Source organism: Canis aureus, chromosome 15 (assembly GCF_053574225.1).
Source record: "Canis aureus isolate CA01 chromosome 15, VMU_Caureus_v.1.0, whole genome shotgun sequence".
NCBI classification, from domain to species: Eukaryota; Metazoa; Chordata; class Mammalia; order Carnivora; family Canidae; genus Canis; species Canis aureus.
In genome coordinates, this window is record NC_135625.1 from 49,660,331 (window position 1) to 49,682,446 (window position 22,116).

Sequence of the window (22,116 nt, forward strand, 5' to 3'; positions counted from 1 at the left end):
ATGAACCGACACCAAACGCTGCCTGCCAGCTCCGGGGATGGCACTGGGATTGCTTCTGTGGGCCGGTCCCCAGGGCAGTATGGAGCTGGGGAAGGAGGGAGCTCACCTGGGAAGCGCTGGGACAGCAGAAGTCATCAGAATGACAACTGTGACCCAGAAGGAGACCACGACCTAGAGGAGCCAGTGTGCTTGCTCTGCGCTGAATCTGGACAAACTATGTGCATGGTGTAGACATCCACTGTGAATTCCCAGCTTTCCCCACCCTGGGAAAACCTGAGCTTCGTCGGTGGGGATCTACCTCTGCAGTGGTGTCACCTGCTCTGATTCTTATCCACGGGACCCATGTGTAGTGGAAGATGGCTGGCGTTTAACGTGTAAAGCTCCCAGAGTAGCTTCTGTCCATATTCTCAATACTCACTGACCTGCATGTCCCCTTTGGTGAAGCTGGCCTCCTTGTCCCCAATTAGCGTGTGTAGATACACACGGTCAGGCTTTGGAGGCCAATCCTCTGGGGAGTAACTGCAGTCTTTACTTGTCCCTGAGATGCTGTAGATGTCCCGCCACCCACTGCCGCATTGGTGACACGCTGTATGGCTCCGAGAGCCCCTTCTGAGCAGGTGTGGGTTTCCTGAGCTTGCCCGGGACATGCTGCGATTGATGACGACTTCATGCATTTTACCAAACTTCTCCCAAATACTCGGTCATTTTTAAACCTCTGGGGCTGGTAGTGCTGAGACAGACCTACAGCAAGGACAAGGTGTTTCCTTGTACAGCACATACACTAGCCAAATGTTTGCACCATTCTGGCGTTTTCTGGTTTTGCTCATCGTGCTTCCGGTTTTTCTTATTCTTTATCCTTTGCAGTTCTTCCTGGGACAGCGGTTTGTAAACTGCTGGGTCTCCTGTGTATTCTGTGCGTGCGGGACAAAGTCCGGTTTCGTCAGTGTGAAGTCAATGACAACAAAGTCCGCACACCCGATAGCCACAGGTGTACGGGTAGGACTTGATACCACCCGTCCCCAGGGCCCTGTGCGAGAGGACATTCCACAGGGACATAAGACATCTTCCTGCTTATTAAACAGCAGCAACAATTTGCAATAATCCAAGGGCCAAGGAAGTCCAGCACTGAGGACTAAGTTGTGGGACTTCACAAAACCTACCTGCCGGGCCCCACTTTGCCCTTACCTGGCTCCCCGCGCAGTCGCATCCTCTCCAGGAGCCACCGAATGAGTGTCTGGGAGGCTTCAGAAGGGCTCCCTGGCTTCAGGCAGCCCGGCCCTGGCGGCTGAGATGCAGGCTCCGCAGCCAGTCGGGCCGTCGGACCCGCATTGTGCATTCCGGTAAGACCTAATTTCTCTTTCCTTGTTGTGTGGCTATGATTTTATCAATCCTATTTGAAAAGTCGTTGCCTGGGATCCCTGGGTGGCGCAGCGGTTTGGCGCCTGCCTTTGGCCCAGGGCGCGATCCTGGAGACCTGGGATCGAATCCCACGTCAGGCTCCCGGTGCATGGAGCCTGCTTCCCCCTCTACCTATGTCTCTGCCTCTCTCTCTCTCTCTCTGTGTGACTATCATAAATAAATAAAAATTTAAAAAAAAAAAAGTCGTTGCCTAATCCAAGTTCAGTAAGACATCTCTCATGGTTTCTTTCTCAAGTTTCATGTTTTAGTTTCTACATTTAGAGATATGATTGATTACAAGGTAACTCTTGTGAATGGTGTCAAGTAGATATTAAGGATCATCTTCATCCATATGCTTATCTATTTTTTTTCGCGGCAGAATCTATTGAAGAGACAACCTTTTCCCCCATTAGAATACTTTGGGACTTCTGCCTCCCAAAATCCATTGATTATATGGATGTTAAGACATTTGGGGACTTGTTTCTCTGTTCCATGATATATATATGGCTGCCCATATATGGTGGTATGGCAATACCACCTTGTCTTGCTTACTGTGGATACCATTAAAGTCTCAAAGTCAGCAAAGTCCTGGGAGGTTTTGATTGGGATTATTCATAAATCAATTTGGGAGAAATAACATCTTAAACAACATTGAGTTTTTCATTTCATAAATGTGGTAAATCTGATTTATGTAGGTTGTCTACAATTTCAGCAACGTTTTATAATTTTTAGTGTGTGGGAAATGCACATATTTCGGTAATTTTATCAGAATAATATTTGAGTGATATTATCTTTAAATTTTAGTTTCCAATTGCTCGTTGGTAATACGTAGAAGTGCCCTTGTGTCCTACAGCTTTGTTGAACTCACCTGCTATCAATAGTTGGTAATTTGTGGATTCCTTGGGATTTTCTAAGTAGACTCTCTCTCTCTCCCTCCCTCCCTCTCTCACAAACATACACACACATACATACACAGACACACACACACACACACTCACACACGGGGAGGGTGGACATCCTTGTCTGTTTCCAATCTCAGAAACATTCAGTCTTTCACATTAGCAGTGATACTGGCCATATCTTTTTGTGGGAAAAGAGCCTCACGTTCATATATGTCACATCAGAGGTTTTCAGAGGGGGCCTTGGACCAGCAGTATTACCAGCACCTTGGAACTTGTTATAAATCCCAATTCTTGAAGCCATTTCAGACTGAGCCAGAAATTCTGGGTATAGGACCCAACAGTCTATTTTTCCAAGTCCTCCAGAAAATTTAAATATCTTTTGACATTTGAAAATATGACTTAAAATTCTTTATTTCTTTCTCTTTCTCATCCTTCTTTCTCTTGCTCACGACTTGTGGAGTACTAGGTAGTTCTTTGGCCATGTGTCCGAGGATAGATCTATCTGTATATTAAACGTGATGTCCTGATGTTTGTTTAGACATCCTGGTATTCCCAGAACACCATGAAAGTCCACCATAACTTCCTTCCTCTTCATGGCCCTGCCTGACCTAGCTCCCCAGGAGGCCGTTCTGCTGCTCTGAGTGAATAATGGGCAAGCCAGATGGTGGGCAAAGGGTACAATGTGAATAGTTGCCCTCAGTCCTTTCATGAACCTTTAAATAAAGCCCCCTCCTTTCACAGTGGCTACTTGACCTCGCAATTTCAGGAAACAACGGCACCATCATGAATTTGCTAATTGCTTCATATTTTACCCATGAAACTTCACAATCTCAAGAAAACAGGGTAATTGAGGAAAGTCACAAAGAGAAACTTTTTTGGCTGCTTGAGATGCGTGATGCCAGACAGAGTCCCTGACACAGCACGGGGGCGCAGGGACAAGAAACAGTAACACAGGATAGTGCATATAGACGCAATGGGATCGCCCTGAATTTCAGTATTTCTTTCTTCTACCTTGAATCAGGTAGAAGTGACTCTGCACTAAAGACAAGTAAATCAGATGAAAGGAATCTTATTCTGCTTTGACATATAAGAAACAAAAATACAACATGTATCCACACATCAGACTCTTCAAAGGAAAATATAGAGAGAAGATGCTAGAAGACAAATCATTTATCCAAGTTTATTCCCAGAACCAGAGCTTCCACTGGAAGTTTCTGAACTCTAGCAATGCTTTTTGGAGGGGAAATCGTTCTTAAAGGGGTAATGTTTTTATTCCTTTCATGGTAGCATAATTTTGGTGCAGCCCACAGATGAGTCAGATTTAGGGCTTTCATCTCACACGTAAGAACCATTTCTGCTTCTGCAAAAGTGTGGCTTAGGCACCTCTGCACCATGCAGCAGCTCTTGTAAAATTTATCAGTGTTGCCCCAACCCTCCTCCCTGGTTTCATCTCCCTATAATACATATATGGAATTATTCTATCATGATGTTACCTGCCATATGTCACAGGCTGGAAACTCAAGATCTAAAGGAAGATGCTCTTCTAATGGAAGGGTATTTGGGCCCATCGACTATTTAGGACCACACAGGTAGTCACCTACGTGGGGCACTCGTTAAGACTGGCCCTAGGAAAAATCCATCCCTGTGCATAAATTGGGGCCAAATCAGAGCTAGTGATATTCTCTAAGCCAACTATTCAGAGGACACACACAAGAGGATAATTTTTAGAAGCTGGATACATATGGATGCACATAGGGGTTGCATGCATCAAGTAAATATAAAAGCTTTTTTACGTTATTCTAATATACAAGCCCACAAATTTATCTGTATTGAGAAAGGAGAGTAGTCTGGGTTATTGTGAATTCTTTTGCCTCTATTAAAAATAAGAAATTACATAAATATTTAAAGCAGGCTTCTTAATGATGCTGCTAATGTTTCTTAGGCATGGACTTCTCTTGGCAGTATGCCTTGTGTACCTGCTAGCAATGTTCGTCTCCATTAGTATCTAAATCTGTTCCAAGTAATTGCAAGAGAACAGAGTTCTCTGTCTCTCTCTCTCTCTCTGTCTTTCTCTCTCTCTCTCTCTTTTTTGACACAATGCCAATTTTATCTGCATGTTGTCTGGGTTTGGCTAAAAATAATACAAAGTGCGGAAACAGAGAAGCACGTTTTATCATTATCCATAGTTTTCCAGAAAACGGGAGCAGCCTGCTTCGTTACCAGTTTTCAGCAATCCACATTTCCACATTTGTGTAAAAACCACATGGTTCAGTTTGGATTCTGTAGATACGGCCTGCTGCTCCCCAGGACACTGCAGTACAAACAATCATGTAAAAATTGAGGTCTCCTATCTGCTATCTGTGGGTCTCCCAAGAGCAAGAATTTAAAAATGTATTTATTCAACACGTATTTATCCAAATCCCGTATGTGTGCAAAGCGGCAGCAAGGTAGTTGAACTCCCACACCAGGGGCCAGGCACACGGGGGAGACAGAACAAGACGACTATGGGGAGGACACAGTCCGTGAAGGTGGCAAGTGGTGGCGGGGGGGGAGGTGGGCGGGGGGCAGATTGCAGGTGACATCAGAGGATGCACCCCCAGGAAGAGGGGACACCCAAGCTAGATGTAAAGGCTGAGAAGCAGACGTTCCTGCAAACCTGGAGAAGAGATTAGAATCACATTCCTCAGAGCAGGGAGTGACCAGGAGTGTGGCAGTCTGTCATTCTTACTCAGGACAAAGGAGGCCTTAACATGGAATGCACCATAACCGGGAAATGCAGACTGAAGGGTGACACAACCCACACCCCTTGTTCTCTGGCCTCAAAGAGTCGCACGTCTGTATATCTGCCGCTGAGCTTATGTCCATGATTAATCTCTTATTGACAAACTTGTCCTCATGAAGGTCCGGCTGAAGCCTGATTCCCCTGTGCTTCTCTTCCTCCTCCCTGCCCTCCCTGCTACCCTAGCATCTCTTCAGCTGCCCTCACCCCAATTGGATGGGCTGAAGGAAGAGCAGTGCAGAAGGTGCTGCTTGATGCAAAGGAATGAATCTCTAAGAGTAAAATTCCAGTGAGATAGGCCTCCCAAGTGACATCTCAATAGTCTCCTATGTTAGCGCCTCTGAAGAGCCTTGTCATCTGCAGGACGGGTCCTTATAGGATAAGCTTTCAGATGTTTGTGCTGGATGTGTTCTGTGCTTTCTCACATGGTTTCCCCAGGAGCATCGAGACCCAAAGGACTATTCTCAGGAGGAAAGGACAGAATGGACAAGTTCTCTCCTGAGCGCTGAGGTTCTTAGTTATGGCTTCTAGAAAGACACTCCCATTGCCCAGGAGACAAGCTGCATGGGCCGTGATGGCAAGATCAACACAACAGGAAAACCCCAAAACTGGAAAAATCTAAGTGTTCATCAATAATGAATAAATATCCCATGGTTTACTCATATTCATACAGAAGGATGATATGAAACAGTAAAAATTAATAAATCTGAGCAATATGTGGCCACATGAGTGATTCTTTTATATATAAATTCCTTTTGGAAAAAAAAAAGCACAGATCTGTTATTTCTGTGGTTGGGTTTTTTCCTATGTATCTTATGGTTTTTGGTACAATTGTAAATGGGATCGGTTCCTTGACTTATCTCTCTGCTGCTTCATTGTTAGTGTATAGAAAAGCAACTGACTTGTATGTGTTGATTTTATATATTCCTGTATCAATTCTAGCAATTTTTTGGTGGGATCTTTTGGGTTTTCTTCATAGAGTATCACGTTATCTGCAAAGAATGAAAGTATGACATCTTCTTTGCTGATTTGGATGCCTTTTATTTCTTTTCGTGGTCTGATTGCTGAGGCTAGGACTCCAGTGATGTTGAACAACAGTAGTGAGAGTGGGCATCCCTGCTGTGGACCTGACCTCAGGGGAAAAGCTCTCAATTCTTCTCCACTGAGGATGATACTCGCTGTGGGTCTCTCCTATTTGGCTTTCATGATGTTGATGTATGTTCCCTCTATCCCTGTGTGGTGCAGGGTTTTTATCCAGAAAGGATATTGTATTTTGTCATTCTTTTTATGCATCTGTGGAGAGGATCATATGGTTCTTATATTTTCTTCTATTAATGTGGTGTATCATGCTGATTGATATGCAAATGTTGAACCCCTGAAGCCCAGGAATAAATACCACTTGGTTGTGGTGAATAATCTAGGGAGGAGGGTTGGGGGTATGGGGTAACTAGGTGATGGGCATGGAAGGAGGGCGCTTGATGTGATGAGCACTGGCTGTTATATGCAACTAATGAATCACTAAATTCTAACCCTGGTACCTGGGTGGCTCAGTGGGTTAAGCATCTGCCTGTGGCTCAGGTCATAATCCCGAGGTCCTGGGATCGAGCTCCGCATCAGGATCCCTGCTCAGCAGGGAGCCTGCTTCTCCCTCTCTCTCTGCTACTCTCCCTGCTTGTGCTCTCTCTCTGTCAAATAAATAAATAAAATCTTAAAAAAAAATTTTTACCCCTGAAGCTAAGAATACACTATATGTTAACTAAATTGAATTCAAATAAAAAATTTTTTTGAAAAAAGCAAGCGGGGCACATGGCTGGCTCAGTCAGTCAAGCATGCTACCCCTTGATCTCAGGGTCAAGGGTCCAAGCCTCACATTGGACATAAAGCCTACTTTTTAAAAATTAAAAATGAGACATTTTTAAAAAGCAAGTGATATGATTTCATCATATACCATCAAATCATTTTAAAAGCTCCAAAACAAATAAAGCTGATGTGTTTTGGGAACACATGTATTTAGTAAAATTGCAAAGAAAAACAAGGAAAAATAAACACAAAATTTGCCAGTGATGCTTAATTTTGAAGGAGAAAGAGAGGCAATGGAGGAGAGATTCAAACACTTGTTCATGAATTTTTTTTAAATCAAACTCTTTTTCTTGGGTTCAGTGGTTTACACATGGGCCTTTTATCTTTAGTAGCTCATGTTCCTTTATATTTTATGAACTTTCAAAACTAATTCATAAACAATATGGCTCTAAGCCTTATTAACCATTTGTTCATTCCAATTAATTAAACATGCTGCAACCAGAGCCACAGTGGAATTTGGAGTTCACAGGGAAAGTAATCTCCAGAGCCTGATTCCAGTGAAAAATGGAAAATCCAGCAGTTTCCTTACGAGAGTGTTCTTTTCTGATTGGATCCAGCACCAGAAAGAGAGAACTGCCTCCCGGAGCTCAGACCCCTCCCCAGGAGCCCTGTGGCATTCAGATGAGCTGGGATGTGTCTGCTCACTTCACTAGGAATCACTTTCTTCCCAAATGAGCCAGTCGTTCATGAAGATGCTGAGTGTCCCCCTGGTTCAGGGCTGTGGGGAGGCGGGAAGCAGGAATGGCACAAGGTGGTGCTTGAGGGAGCAGCCTTGGCTGCTGCTCCGGCCCTTCTAGACTACTTGCAGCTTCCAGAATGTGACAGCGGGACCGCGCCCTCCTGACCTCATCTTACCCCCACGGCCCTCTGGGCTCCATATCTCTCCCCTGGGCCCATGCTCTTACTGTGCTGCAGACACCTCACTTTCCAGCCAAAGCCTTTGCTCAGCCCACTGCCTTGGCTGAAAGTCTCCACTCTGCTCTGGGTTCGGGCCACACCTAACCCTCTGGCAAGGTCCCCTCCCTGCCAGTCACTCACTTAGTCAGCGACCCAACAGCCTGTTCCTAAATGCAGAACACTCAAAATCTACTGCCTCAATGAAACTCAGATGATTCAGATCTACATTGATCTCAGCACCACATGTACATTTAGTCTGACATTTAATATGTGTATATGGGGGCGCCTGGGTGGCTCAGTGGTTGAGCCTCTGCCTTTGGCTCAGCACGTGGTCCCAGGGTCCCGGGGTCCCGGGATCAAGTCCTGCATCGAGCTCCCCACAGGGAGCCTGCTTTTCCCTCTGCCTCTGTCTCTGTGCCTCTCATGGATAAATAAATAAAATATTTAAATAATAATAATATATGTATATACATTGTCATATATTCTAATGCAGCAGTAACCAAATGTTTTTTCCTCGTAGCCCATCAGTTTAGTGGGGACTGTTGACTAACCAGTGCAGATCCAACTTTCTGTGGGGGGAAAAAATAAAGATAATGATAAACCACTGAACCTGAATATTTCCATGGATTATTTGTCATTGACAGTTTGAGGATGGTGATTAATATTTGAGTTACAATATGGATGCACTTAAGGTCTATTTATTGTAAAATCCAGGCACAAATATTGCTGATGCAGACATTCATCTCTACTCATTTTATGGGAATTAGACACTATTAAAAAATGGAACTGATAAAAATGTAAAGTAATAGGAATTTGTAACACCAAAGCAAACATAACAGCAATTGGACATCGTAATTAACCCAACACTGTTGTAATGATTACAGAGTCCTTCCTGAAAGTAGAGAAACGTAACTTTCCATAGGTATATCTGCTTTCTGGAAGCGCTAGACATTTCATGGAAACCACGCTTCTTTGTAGAATACTGAATAAGGGTATTGGGGGACCCACCACTGGGCTCATCTTCATTTATGAATGTTAATTTTAATAACCCTTAATAATCGACTCTTTAGGTAACTAAAAGCTGTAAAAGCTTTTAGTCTTAGGCAAAAATAACAGTGCTTAGAATCGAATGTTTTACTGGTAATTCTAGATAATATTTACATAGTTTTTTGAAAAATGTCTTGGCCCATCACAGCAGCCACAGGTGAGTCTGAAAATCTGTGTATTATATCTGCCCTAACTCTGTGTATTATATCATCACTACATCATATCTGCTTCATGATGTTGGTTTCGTTTTGTTACCTGTTCTTGAGTCTCTAAGGTCGACAGAGCACACCTGAGGTGGGTTATCAGAAGGACCAGGGTGGGATTGGTCCTAATTTATGAATTAGGTGATCTTGGACAAGCCATTTAATCTTTTTGGGCCTCAGTTTACTGACATGTAAAAGTGGAACGGTATCTCACAGAACTCTTGTAAGAATTATCAGCACCCGGCACATAGAATCAGACTCTGGGTTTAAGAACTATGGAAACACAGCTTCCGACCTCAGTGAATTCAGAGATTAGTAAGAAAGACAACAGGGAAGTGAAGGAAAGTGATCAGACTTAGATGCCCTCTGCTCTGACCCCATCATAAAAAGCTGACCTGGGTCTGACTCTAAGTGACATCTCCTTTCTCATGATGTGACTGAAGGTAATCTTCCTGTCCCTGAAGCAACTCTCCATCACCAGAATCAAGCAGTGCCTGGTTTGCCAATCTCTGACACAGTGGTGCATAGAAAGACTTTGGAGTATTACTCATTGCAGGGGTTACATTTTATTTATTTTTTATTTGTTTTTGACTTTTCTATTTTATTTTTTAAATTGTTATTTTAGTTCCAATACAGTTAACATGCAGTGTTAATATTAGTTTCAGGAGTGCAGTATAGTGATTCAGCAATTCTGCACACTACTCAGTGCTCCTCATGTTAAGTGTGCTCTTAATCCCCTTCACCCATCTCCTCCTACCCCCCACCCACCTCCCCTTTGGCGACCATCAGTTTGTTCTCTAGAGTTAAGAGTCTGTTTCTTGGTTTACCTCCTTTTTTTCCTTTGCTTATTTGTTTTGTTTCTTAAATTCCACATATGAGTGAGATCATATGGCAATTGTCCTTCTCTGATTGATTTATTTTGCTTAGCATAATACCCTCCAGCTCCATCCATGGCATTGCAAATGGCAAGATTTCATGCTTTTCTATGACTGAATAATATTCCATTATATATATAATATATCTATTAGATATATATACTATGCATCTATTATATTATCAATTATATATATATATATCACATCTTCTTTATCCTTTCATCTATCGATGGACACTTAAGCTGCTTCCATAGTTTGTCTATTGTAAATAATGCTGCAATAAGAATAGTGGTACGTGTATCCCTTTGAATTGCTGTTCTTGTATTCTTTGGGTAAATAGTAGTGTGACTGCTGGATCATAAGATAATTCAATTTTTAATTTTTTGAGGACCCTCCATACTGTTTTCCACAGTGGCTATACCAGTTTGCATTCCCACCAACAGTGTAAGAGGGTTTCTTTCCCTTTCTTTGCATCCTCTCCAACACCTGTTATTTCTTGTGTTTTTTATTTCAGTTACCCTGATAGGTGTGAGGTTTTGAATTCCTGCCAGAAGGGCATGCCAGAGGGATTTCATTTGAAAAGCCTGTTTCTAGAAACAGTAAAATTTTAATAGAAGGGAAGATCTCTCCATCACAGGGTTCTCAGCTTGGGGCTGAAACTCTTGGATTTGAATACAGAGCCCTGTGCACGTGTGCGTTTAGATACCCGAACACAAGAATTTTAGAGGGAAATCGTGTGTAACTTTCACCAGACTCCCAAGAGGATCCTAGATCCTAAAAAGCTTAAAACGAAGTCTAAGTGAGAACATTGTGGACAATGCAGCAGGACCAATGTCGGTGGTACTTTTATATGGGAAAGATATTTTCCCCAATTGTCAACTGTATATGGATGCTACCCTGTGAATACTGGAGCTGCCCTGGAAAGAAGTTAGTCCTGAATAAGATCTTTTTTCTGGTTACTTTGCAACCTGCAAAAATAAACATTGCCCCTTGCACAATTTTCTATGAGGGAAGCTCCCAAACTTCTCAAGGCAATGGTGCAGGTTCTTACAAAATCATCCTGGAAGAAACACAAACTTTTATTTTCCTGGAAGTTGGTCATCTTTCTGCAAGTCATCCTCATGGACTTGACCATGCTCCTGAGTCCTGTGGGAGACCAGCTTCCTCAGTCCAGCTATGCCTTTGTAAAATGTTCCTGGGACCTCGTGCCAGGCGGATGAAATCCGGGAGTGTTGAAATCTTGGGTTTTTAAGTAGAACAATACTGAAACCTAAGTGGAAAAGCAGGGATGATAAACTACGGTCTGCTATATAATAACGTCAGAGGCAATTTAAAATTACTCCCTTTTAATATGGAAACCACACAAAGGGTCTGGGAATATACGGTGGCAACGGTAAATACCTTCTGTGTAGCTGGGAACCACTCCTGGGAACTAATCTAGAAAATCAATTTACAATCAATTATGAAAATACAGCATTACCTTAAAAGGCTTGCAGGCTGAGATCTGAACTGGAGTCTGATTGATACGTGGTGAGTGTGGGCTGGGGCTCCGGATGGACACGCACTGTGTGGGTATCAATTCCAGCTCCTGCAGGCTGGAGAAACGGTTTCTCTGTGCCTCAGTCTCCCGATGAGTTTGTCAGGAGAATTACATTGTCATGAGAATTATAAGTCAATATACATAAAGCACTTTGAACAGTATCTGGTGTAATAAATGTCCAATAACATTCTCTCTCTTTTTTTTTTAAAGATTTCATTTATTTATTCATTAGAGACACAGAGAGAGAGGCAGAGACACAGGCAGAGGAAGAAGCAGACTTTCTGCGGGGACCCCAATGCAGGGCTTGATCCCAGGACCCCAGGATCACGCCCTGAGCCAAAGGCAGATGCTCAACCACTGAGCCACCCAGGCACCCCAATAATATTGTCTCTTATTTGTCACAGTTTCAGTTGTAAGTAATACATTTTTCTTACGTCAGTAACTGTATTCATGTGGGAATCATTCATGCAAATATGAAAACATCATGTCCAAAGACAGCCACTCCGGGCGTCCATCTGAATACCGCCCGGGGCATCTCACACTCAAAGGTCAGAGGTTGGAACAGCAGGTTCATCCTCTTCCATAACCTTCAGAGCGATGATATCAGCCAGTGACATTCCTCTTGACTCCCCCAGAACATGGTACACATTGGTCCTGCACAAACGTGGTACACGTTGGTCCTGATCTGTGCAGGTAGACACCCACTTGATACACTGTAACCTCCTCATAAGCTGTTATTCTGCCTTTTCTACATCCATCTTTTTTGAGTTTGTGTAATGTTGGTCCGTCACCTGCAATTCTATGATCTCTTGGTATTTCATCAGATTTCATGTGGGGTCATAAAGTCCTAAGGACCATGATCTCATCATTGCATCTCCTTCATTCCTGTAGCACCATAGAACCTGTCTCCATCCACCTCTAGACTATATATGTCTGCCCCTCGTCATGAAGCTGATACTAAGTCATGGAAGGATTATTATGTTTTGTTTTGGTTCTCTTGCTGTGCCTCTCGCATGTGCAAAAACTTGTGGGAACTAAGAATCAGTAGAGGACCATGGGCTAGTTGACAGATGAACAGGAGGACAGACAAGCCTGCGAAGAGGAGCGGAAGAGGGGCCCATCACAGCACACAGCAACAACGCGGGGATTCTCAAAGGTGGCCTCCTTCTGCAGTTTCCCTTTCTTCACACTCTGGCCACTGTCCACTGAGCCAAGACACACGTTGTTCTCTGGGAAGCATGTGCTTTGTGATGTTGAAAGACAGAGGCTCTTCAAGCTACAAATGCCGTGTAATAGAAAGGGGATGGAATGGGGACAGAGAAAGCATTTCCAAACAGTTGCCAGGAGATAAATGCTTACTCCATTTAGTAAATAACGTGCAAGGGAATAATGTGACGATAGCAATTTCATTTTGCATTTTTAATGTTTGGCCAGGAAGTACCAAGAAAGCAAGAACAAACATTTGTTTTCTTTTCTTTTTTCCCCTACGAGACAAGTCTATAACAGAAGAGTGAACATCTCAACGTCTAGACCCAACGAAGCCCATGTTGTGACGGCAGGAAGTCCACTCTCTATGGGTAGTTTAGAGTTCTAATGCCTTAGAATGATCGGACGTGGAATTAAGTGAGTAGAGCCTTGACAGTTATGGGTAATTATTAGGGCTGTTTATAAAACACCTTCATTGAAAATTATAAAATGATCATCTATGATTCCCTTTTCATAATCTAGGGAGTTCAAACTAATCTATAAAGACAGAAAGTCCTTCAGTGATTGGTTGTGGATGGCGATGGGGCAGCAGGGAGCTGCGATTACAAGCAGCTATAGAGAATTTTGAGGAGATGGATGTGTTCATCATTTTGATTGTGGTGGTATTGGTGGTTTTCTTGGCCAAAATGATCTCATTATACACCTTAAATACTGCATTTTATTATATCAGTTAGAATGGGGCAAATTAACAAGGCAGGAAACAACAAATGTTGGAGAGGATGTGGAGAAAAGGGAACCCTCTTACACTGTTGGTGGGAATGTGAACTGGTGCAGCCACTCTGGAAAACTATGTGGAGGTTCCTCAAAGAGTTAAAAATAGACCTGCCCTACGACCCAGCAATTGCACTGTTGGGGATTTACCCCAAAGATACAAATGCAATGAAACGCCGGGACACCTGCACCCCGATGTTTATAGCAGCAATGGCCACGATAGTCAAACTGCGGAAGGAGCCTCGGTGTCCAACGAAAGATGATGGATAAAGAAGATGTGGTTTATGTATACAATGGAATATTACTCAGCTATTAGAAATGACAAATACCCACCATTTGCTTCAACGTGGATGGAACTGGAGGATATTATGCTGAGTGAAGTAAGTCAGTCGGAGAAGGACAAACATTATATGGTCTCATTCATTTGGGGAATATAAATAATAGTGAAAGGGAATATAAGGAAAGGGAGAAGAAATGTGTGGGAAATATCAGAAAGGGAGACAGAACGTAAAGACTCCTAACTCTGGGAAATGAACTAGGGGTGGTGGAAGGAGAGGAGGGTGAGGGGTGGGAGTGAATGGGTGACGGGCACTGGGGGTTATTCTGTATGTTAGTAAATTGAACACCAATAAAAAATAAATTTAAAAAAAAACTGTTGAAAACATATGTCCTCAAATAACTCTTAATATAAGAAGGCCGAGAGTAGTTTTAGTCAAAAGAGGACCAAATAGGTAAACAACTCATTCACCCATCCACAGGAAAATAGAATTTTTTTAAAATGTTGAATCTTTATGTAATAAAATATATCGTGACAAATAAAAGGAACAAAAACTATTGACATGGGCAACACTGGGGTGAATCTCAAAAGCATTCTACTGAGCCAAGAAAGTCAGACACAAAATTGCATGATTCTATTGATATTGTGTCCCAAGAACCAGCAGAAACTGTTTATGATGGAAATCAGAAAGTGGTCGTTTCTAGGAGCTGAGGGAGATTGACCAGAAACAGTGACAAGGATAGTCCCTGAGGTGATGGAAATGTTTTACATGCTATTTTGATGAAGATTACATAGCTACATGCCAAGCATATGGAACTTTTGAATTTAATTAGTACCTGTTGTATTTTAATTACACAAGAAAAATAGTAGAAAATGACTCTCTTAGAGATGTTGAAGGATACACACACACACACACACACACACACAGAAAGAGAGAGAGAGAGATGCAAGGAGAGACAGAGTCAGAGAGAAACCAATGGGAGGAAGCTGACTTCCCTCTCATACCAACTGGGTGGAGAATCCTTTAACTGCCATATTCGAAGGTTCCCCGATACCACTGAAGTGTTGCTAAAGCAAAAGTAAACATATTTGTCCCTGCCTGTCAGGTACAATTAAAGTCAAAGAAAGTTTACTTGTGTCACATATAAGCAGACAGGGTACAGCGGGGACCATCTAGCCTTCCTGGGCTCTGTGGCTGCTGTACATCCAGCCTTTGCTCCCTGTTCTGTGGGGATATCCAGGTTCTGCTCACCTGTTGAGCAAATGCCCAAGATAAGACCTGCCAGCCTCTGGCTGTCTGAGACCCGGGGGAGGCACATGGGCATCAGGATGGTGGTGATGCTTCTCTCATTTCGATTCCTGCCATCCCATGGAGGCTTCGTGCCAATGTTCAGACAGTGCTCAAGACTGAGACGCCCAAATATCCAATCTAGTTTGGCCTCCCACTTGGTCCTTCACCTTGGTTAGTTAGTTAGCATTTTGGCAACTGTAACATGTAAATAATAATTTAAAAATATATCTAGGATACAAACTGCTAAGATAATTACTAAAATAAGACATTTAAAGCAGCTAGCGTAGGGCTCTGCACTCAATATACACTATAAATGGCACATTTTGTTGTTATCATCCCAGAAAACTCTGTATCCTTTAACTGGAAGGACAAGAATCACCAGGGCAGAGCTGAGTATACATATTACACATCAGATTATCTCTTATGAGGTGGGGAAAGCAGGAACTAATGGAGAAATCATAAATTGTATGGCTAATTGCACAGGCGGAAAGAGACCTCCCAGACCAAATTCAGGATTTCCAAAAGTAGGTGAGTATGTACATTCTATGTGGGTAGCCTAAAATGTCATATGCACATGTCACCTGGCCCTGAATTTTCAGAGTCTCCAACGTGTGAATGCAGAGTTCTTACAGTGTTCTGGAGAACCCCTATTCTGGGACATTAAAAAGGAATTGGAGAGGGATGCCTGGGTGGCTCATGGTTGAGTGTCTAACTCTGGGTTTCCACTCAGGTCATGATCTCAAGATCATGAGATTGAGCCCTGTGTCAGGCTCCGTGGTGGTTGTGGATCCTGCTTCAGATTCTCACACTCCCTTTGCTTCCACTCTCTGTCTCTCTCTTAAAAAAAAAAAAAAGTAATTGGAGCGTTGGAAAGAAACCAAGTAAAAGACTCCATTCCGTGAAACAAAATGCTATCGACTATAACTTCATATTAGTTGAAATGACGTGCATGTTGGGGTGGGGGTGTAGGTTTTTGTATACACCTTGAGCTGTAGCCTACACTGGCCTCCAGAAGACCCTACAGACCCGCCAGCCATACATCTCCAGCCCAGGGCTTTTATGCCTGCTTCCCCCTTCTTGGAGCACCATTTCCTTGAAGACACTCCTTGGTTCTCTCATCTCTCAAATGTTACCTTTTTTAGAGATGCTGTGTATGAACATTTTAAGTAGAGCCCAAGTTTCATTCTGGCCATTGTTGTAGTTTTCTTCACAGTATTTTTTACCTCATGATTAGTGATATATATTTATTCATTCATTTCTGACCCCCATCCCCCCCAAACACACATAGGAATCCAAGTCTCATAAAGTCAAGGATGTATTTATCAGGCTCACCTCTGTAACCCCAACACCGAGGACAATACCTGCACACACCTAAGACTCAACAAATATTTGTTAAAGGAAACATGACATCATTAAAGGACGCATCTTCTTACACTGCATTCAATTTTTTACACAAATCACTGGTATTCTTGGAGGTAAGTTGTTAGAGAGAAATGAAATAATCAATGGGCAGTGAAAATTTTGGCTCTAAAAACACCTCTGGAGATTTAGGTTTACACATGTGAATGCCCACTAGGTACAGCCATCCGATTCTTATTAAAATATTTAACTTTCTTTATGTTTGATGGATACGTTCCATCTTTGGCATTTACAACCTGACCTTTGGGATCCGCTTGGCTGAGTGGGGTATGGGGAGAGAGAGGCAGCCCTGGGGACCTGGGACAGAGAGAGGACACCGAATGTAGCAGAGGGTCCCATGAGGACTTCGGAGGGAGGGGTGCCCCACAGGTCGCCTCCACCCAGCCTGCATGGTCCATAAAGTGGAGGAGGATTTCACCATCAATCACCTGTCCCATCTCGCTGAAGCCGGGATGGTGGAGGGACAATAAGCACTCGCAGTCCCCCTCTTAGTAGAAGAAACCACAGGCTCATTGATGTGCTACAAGGAGAGGAATGCTCATTGGATGGATTTGTTTTCTCTGTTGCTGTTTCTGTATTTCAAGTCAAATGGCATGTTCCTGGAAATGCAGGATTTGGGCTGCAGGCAGAAGCCCCTTCGTTCTCCAGATGGCCCCGCAGCCTGTAACTTGGATACAATAGTTCGTCTTGGCCTAAGAATGGAGAAGGAGACTCCATCATGATTTTCATTGATTTCAATGATTCCATTGAGCCATCAACTCTCAATGACGCCTTTTTAGACATTTATTCCCTGATTGGCCTTCCCAGCCTTATGACATGGCTAAGGCCTAGGATTTCGTCGGGGGCGGGGGGGTGCTGAGTTTCAGTGGGACACACACCATTGTAATGTCTGAGATTCCGTGTCCTTCTGAGAATCCTTCTCACTCCTGGGGAGCCATGCCACCTCTTCTGAGAGTGTATGCTACAAGTACAGACTTTTCCTCCACACTGCAGCTTCGTGAAGGTCTTGCAGTGATTTCAATCTCACGATGAGGGAAAACCTAAAAGTGAAATAACTTGCTAGAGTCCCCGAGTTAGAAATAGTTGAGCTGGGATCTGAACTTTAGCTCGCCTGATTTCCAACAAAACATAAAACAGCAACAGCAACAATAAAACGTATGCTCTTGAACTCTGCGCAGTGTAGGCCCTGCCCCTATCCTTGAGTGTGAGAAGCAAGTCACAAGTGCCAAGTCCCAGCGGACGTGAGCCAAGCAAGTGCTTAGTGGCATTTCTAGTTACTCCGTGAGCATCTGTCCGGGGGACTCAGAATTCAGTGTGGTCTGGAAGTCCTCTCAGAGATTTCATACATTTTATTAACAGCTTTATTGCGATGCAATTAGCATACCGTAAATCACACTCCTTTAATGGGTAGAATTCAGTGTCGTTTAGTGCATTTGCGGAGTTATGCAAACATCACCACTATCTAATCTCAGAACATTTTGATCAGCCCAAAAAGAAACCCCGTGCTCATCGACTAGCACTCCCCAGTGCTGCCCTTCTCCCAATACCTGGCCGTCACTATTACATTTCCTCCTCCAAAGGACTTGTCTATTCTGAACAATCCGTATATTGTACAGGATGTGGCCTTTTGTGACTGGCTCCTTTAAATAGATACCGTTTTTGAGTTATATCCATGCAGTAGCACCTGTAAGTACTTCCTTCAATTCTGTGAATAAAATTCCACATTTCATTTATCCGTTTATTAGTTGACAGACATTTGGGTTGTTTCCAACTTTTGGCTATTACAAATAATTCTGCTATGAACATTCTTGTACGGATTTTTTGCACGAATACATGTTTTCAATTATCTTGGGTGTTGTGGTAGGCAGAACAATGTCCGCCCCCGAACCTGCAAAAACCATGTGTGTTCTTATCCCTGACTATGTTTTGCTACCTAGCAAAGGGGAACGAAAGTTGCCAAATAAGCTGAATATAAAATGCTGAGTTTGTCCTGGATTATCCATGTAGGTGCAGTGTAATCACAAGGGTCCTCAGTAGTGGAAGAAGGAGGGAGAGCAGGAAATCAGAGTGAGATGAAATGAGAAAGACGCAACTGCTGTGTCTGGCTCGGAAGGTGAAGGGGACGCGGCCAGAGTCAGGGAAGTGTGGGGAAGAGGAGAGGCGACTGTCACCTGGAGCCCTGAGAAGGGGCACAGCCCTGGTGACAGCGTGCCGCGAGCCCGCAGAGACCTGTGCTGGGCTTCTGGCTTACAGTGACAATAGAGAACAGATCTGTATTGGTTTATGTGACAGAGCCGGAGCTAATTCATTATGGAGCCAAAGCAGGTGCATACGCAGTAGTGGAATTGGGGGTCATATGGTGACTCTATGTTTAACATTTTGAAGAACTGCCAGACCATTTTATAAAGCAGCTGTGAGCCCACCAACAGTGCATATCGCTGGGCCCCTGTGGTGACTCCTTTGTCGTGGGTTTTACTCTAGAATTCCCATTTAGAAATACATCTCTGGGATCACCTGGGTGGCTCAGCGGTTGAGCCTCTGCCTTCAGCTCAGAGTGTGATCATGGGGTCCTGGGATTGAGTCCTGCATCGGGCTCCTCACAGGGAGCCTGCTTCTCCCTCTGCCTGTGCCTCTGCCTCTCTCTCCGTATCTCTCGTGAATAAATAAATAAATCTTTTAAAAAAAGAAATACATCTCTATGTATCTATTTGTAGTTACTTCATAAGGTATTCTCATAATTTTCCTTAGTTCTTTAGATATGGCTGCATTTCATTTTTTGAAAATATTTAAAATAAGTGATGTGAGTTTTTCATTCGAGAAGTCCAACATCTGGGCTTCCTCAGGGGCAGGTTCCCTGACTGCTTATTTTCCTGTGTATGCAACATGCCCTCTTTTGTCCCTGCCACCACTTTTCTCCTAATTTCTTATTTAATGCTGATCAATTTAAGTATTATAATGTGGTAACTCTGGAAATATGTCATTGATGTCTTATCCTAGGGGTTGTCATTCGTCATTGTTTGGGGACCTTTGGAATTAATTCAAAGACATCAGCATTCTTTGTCATGTGTCGCCTTGGAAGTCTCTGCTGTGGACTTAGTAGTCAGCTAATGACTGGCCAGAGGTTTCCTTAGATGCCATCATGTCTTTGAACACCTTGAACCAACATGTCTCTCCACTTTTGCACCTCAGTACCTTCCATACTCAGGCACCCACAGCCCCGCCTTAGCCTTCATTTCCTGCTGGCTCACACCCTGGAAATCAGAGTCTCTCAGACCTTCCTTGAGCATGTGTGTGGCCTTCCTGACCCCCAGGGGTATGTCGGACCTTTTCAAAGCCTTCCCATCCCACTCCCCAGCTTTACCTTTAGTTTTTCCACCAACCACTTGTTTATTCTAACTATTGTCACTGCCTCAAGCAGCTATAACGTCAAACATTGCTGGAATATTTTCGGCAGAGGTCTCCAGAGAAAGCATTGTTTGCACTGAGCAAGCTCTGACTCAGGCCAGATAAGACAAGTCCTCCTGGGGGACATATTGAAGGAAGCTGCCAGTTGGGCCAAACGATGGCACTTCTCTGAGAAGGGCTTCTTGGGGAGCTCCTGGTTTCCACACATAGTGCTATTTCGGGCTGTTGGTTGAGGTGGGTGGTACAGTGCAAGTTAAACACACAGGGTTGCTGTTCTTAGTGAGTGAAAGCCCATCATTTTCTTGGATGAGCACTCCTTGGATTGTCCAGAGCTTTAAAAATGTTTCTTTGGACAATTTTTGCCGGTGTTCTTGTTTGCATTAGGGGGGCACAGGTTCTCAGAGATCCTTATTCCAGCATTCTGAATATGCTTCCTCTTCCAGGGTCTCAGGTTTGAGGATATTGTTCCTTCTCTTTACAGCAGCAGCTTTCTTTCCTGGCACCCCCAGTTGGGTGTTGATGAAGAATTCAGGTCCATTGTCCAAAGGCACCGGCTGAAGCTGCTTAATCTCTGTTTCTGTGCTGAATCACAACATGCTCACAGACATTGAGCCTAGGCTTTGCACACTTTGCCATACCCTGAGTGTTCCCTCCATTTCCTCTCCTCAGCTAGATCCTCCAACTGCAAAATGCAAAGAACATGAAATGCAAAATGAAAGAGCATAGCTGGTGTATCCCTGGGCTGTCACCACTGAGCACAGACTGCCAGGTGCCACTGCCACCACTGCAAGGAGCCAGTCACTCCTCAGATCCATAGTGTGGACATGTGTCTCATATGTATGGCCATATAGTATTCCCTTTTTGATGCTTAGAGATTATCCATTTAACAAATCTTGGTGGAGGAAAAAGACTGCCCCTTTTTAGGGAGATATAAATGTTTTATTCTTGCCTTCCCATCCTGTCTTGGAGCTAACGCACAGGCTTCTTCCCCAGGCTCCACCAATCATTGTAACAATGAGGCAGCAAACATCAGGATAAAAGGCAGCCAGCTAATAACAGCAGAGAAGAAAGATACAAAGACCCTGAGACCCTAATAGCATTATTGAACCATTTCATTCAAAACCCTAGACTACTGAATAGCAGATGGTTTTAATGGGAAAGAAAATACTAAACCTGATTATTTTAAACTATGATATATCTGGTTTTCTGTTAGCTGATGCATTCTTCTCCCATCTCAGCACCCGAATGCCACACAACCTATTTCATATTCAGTTTTGTTGTCAGAAAGCAAGATTTTCTATAATTTTTTTTCTTAGGTCACATTCAAATCATGATCCCTGAGAGGCAAAAATATTTTAATTTGTCATCTGATTATTAGAGAGATTTCAGGGACCATATGAGGGAGGCTTTATGATCTGAATCAAAAACCAAAGCACATAGTCATCCAGATGAGAGAAGCAAAGATAAAATATAATATACAAGATTCACATGTGCCAGACACTCTAGTACATCCAATACACAGCATCCAGCGCATAAAACATCCAGTGCATAAAGCATACAGTAATACAGCATCCAGTACATACAATACAACATGCAGTGCATACAGCATCCATACATCCAATACAGCATCCAGTGCATACAGCATCCAGTGCATACAATACCCAATGTATACAGCATCCATACATCCAATAGAGCATCCAGTGCATATAGCATCCAGTACATAGAGCACCCAGTGCATTCAATGTCTAGTGAATACAGCATCCAGTACACACAATACAGCATCTAGTGCATACAGGATCCAGTATACCCAATACAGCATCCAGCAGTGTACAACGTCCAATGCATACAATGTTCAGTACATCCAAGGCAGCATCCTGTACATACAGCATCCAGCAGATAGAGCATCCCATACATACAATACAGCATCCAGTCATACTGTATCTAGTGCATACAGTGTCTAGTGCATACAGCATCCAGTATATACAACATCCAATAAATACGCATCCAATGCATACAGCATCCATACATCCAATAGAGCATCCAGTGCATACAGCATCCTGTACATATAGCATCCAGCACATACAGCACCCAGGGCACATAGCATCCTGTACATACAGCACCCAGTGCATACAGCATCTTGTACATACAGTACAGCACCCAGTGCATATATTACAGCACCCAGTGCATACAATACAGCATCCAATGCATACAATGCCCAATACACACACCATCCAGTATACAAAGCA

At 43.3% G+C, this 22,116-nt stretch overlaps 1 pseudogene; it reads right to left on the minus strand.

Annotated features, from left to right (window-relative positions):
• Window positions 1-294: 294 nt before the first annotated feature.
• LOC144284165 (CCR4-NOT transcription complex subunit 4-like) overlaps window positions 295-22,116 on the minus strand; it is a 41,292-nt pseudogene continuing 19,470 nt past the window's right edge.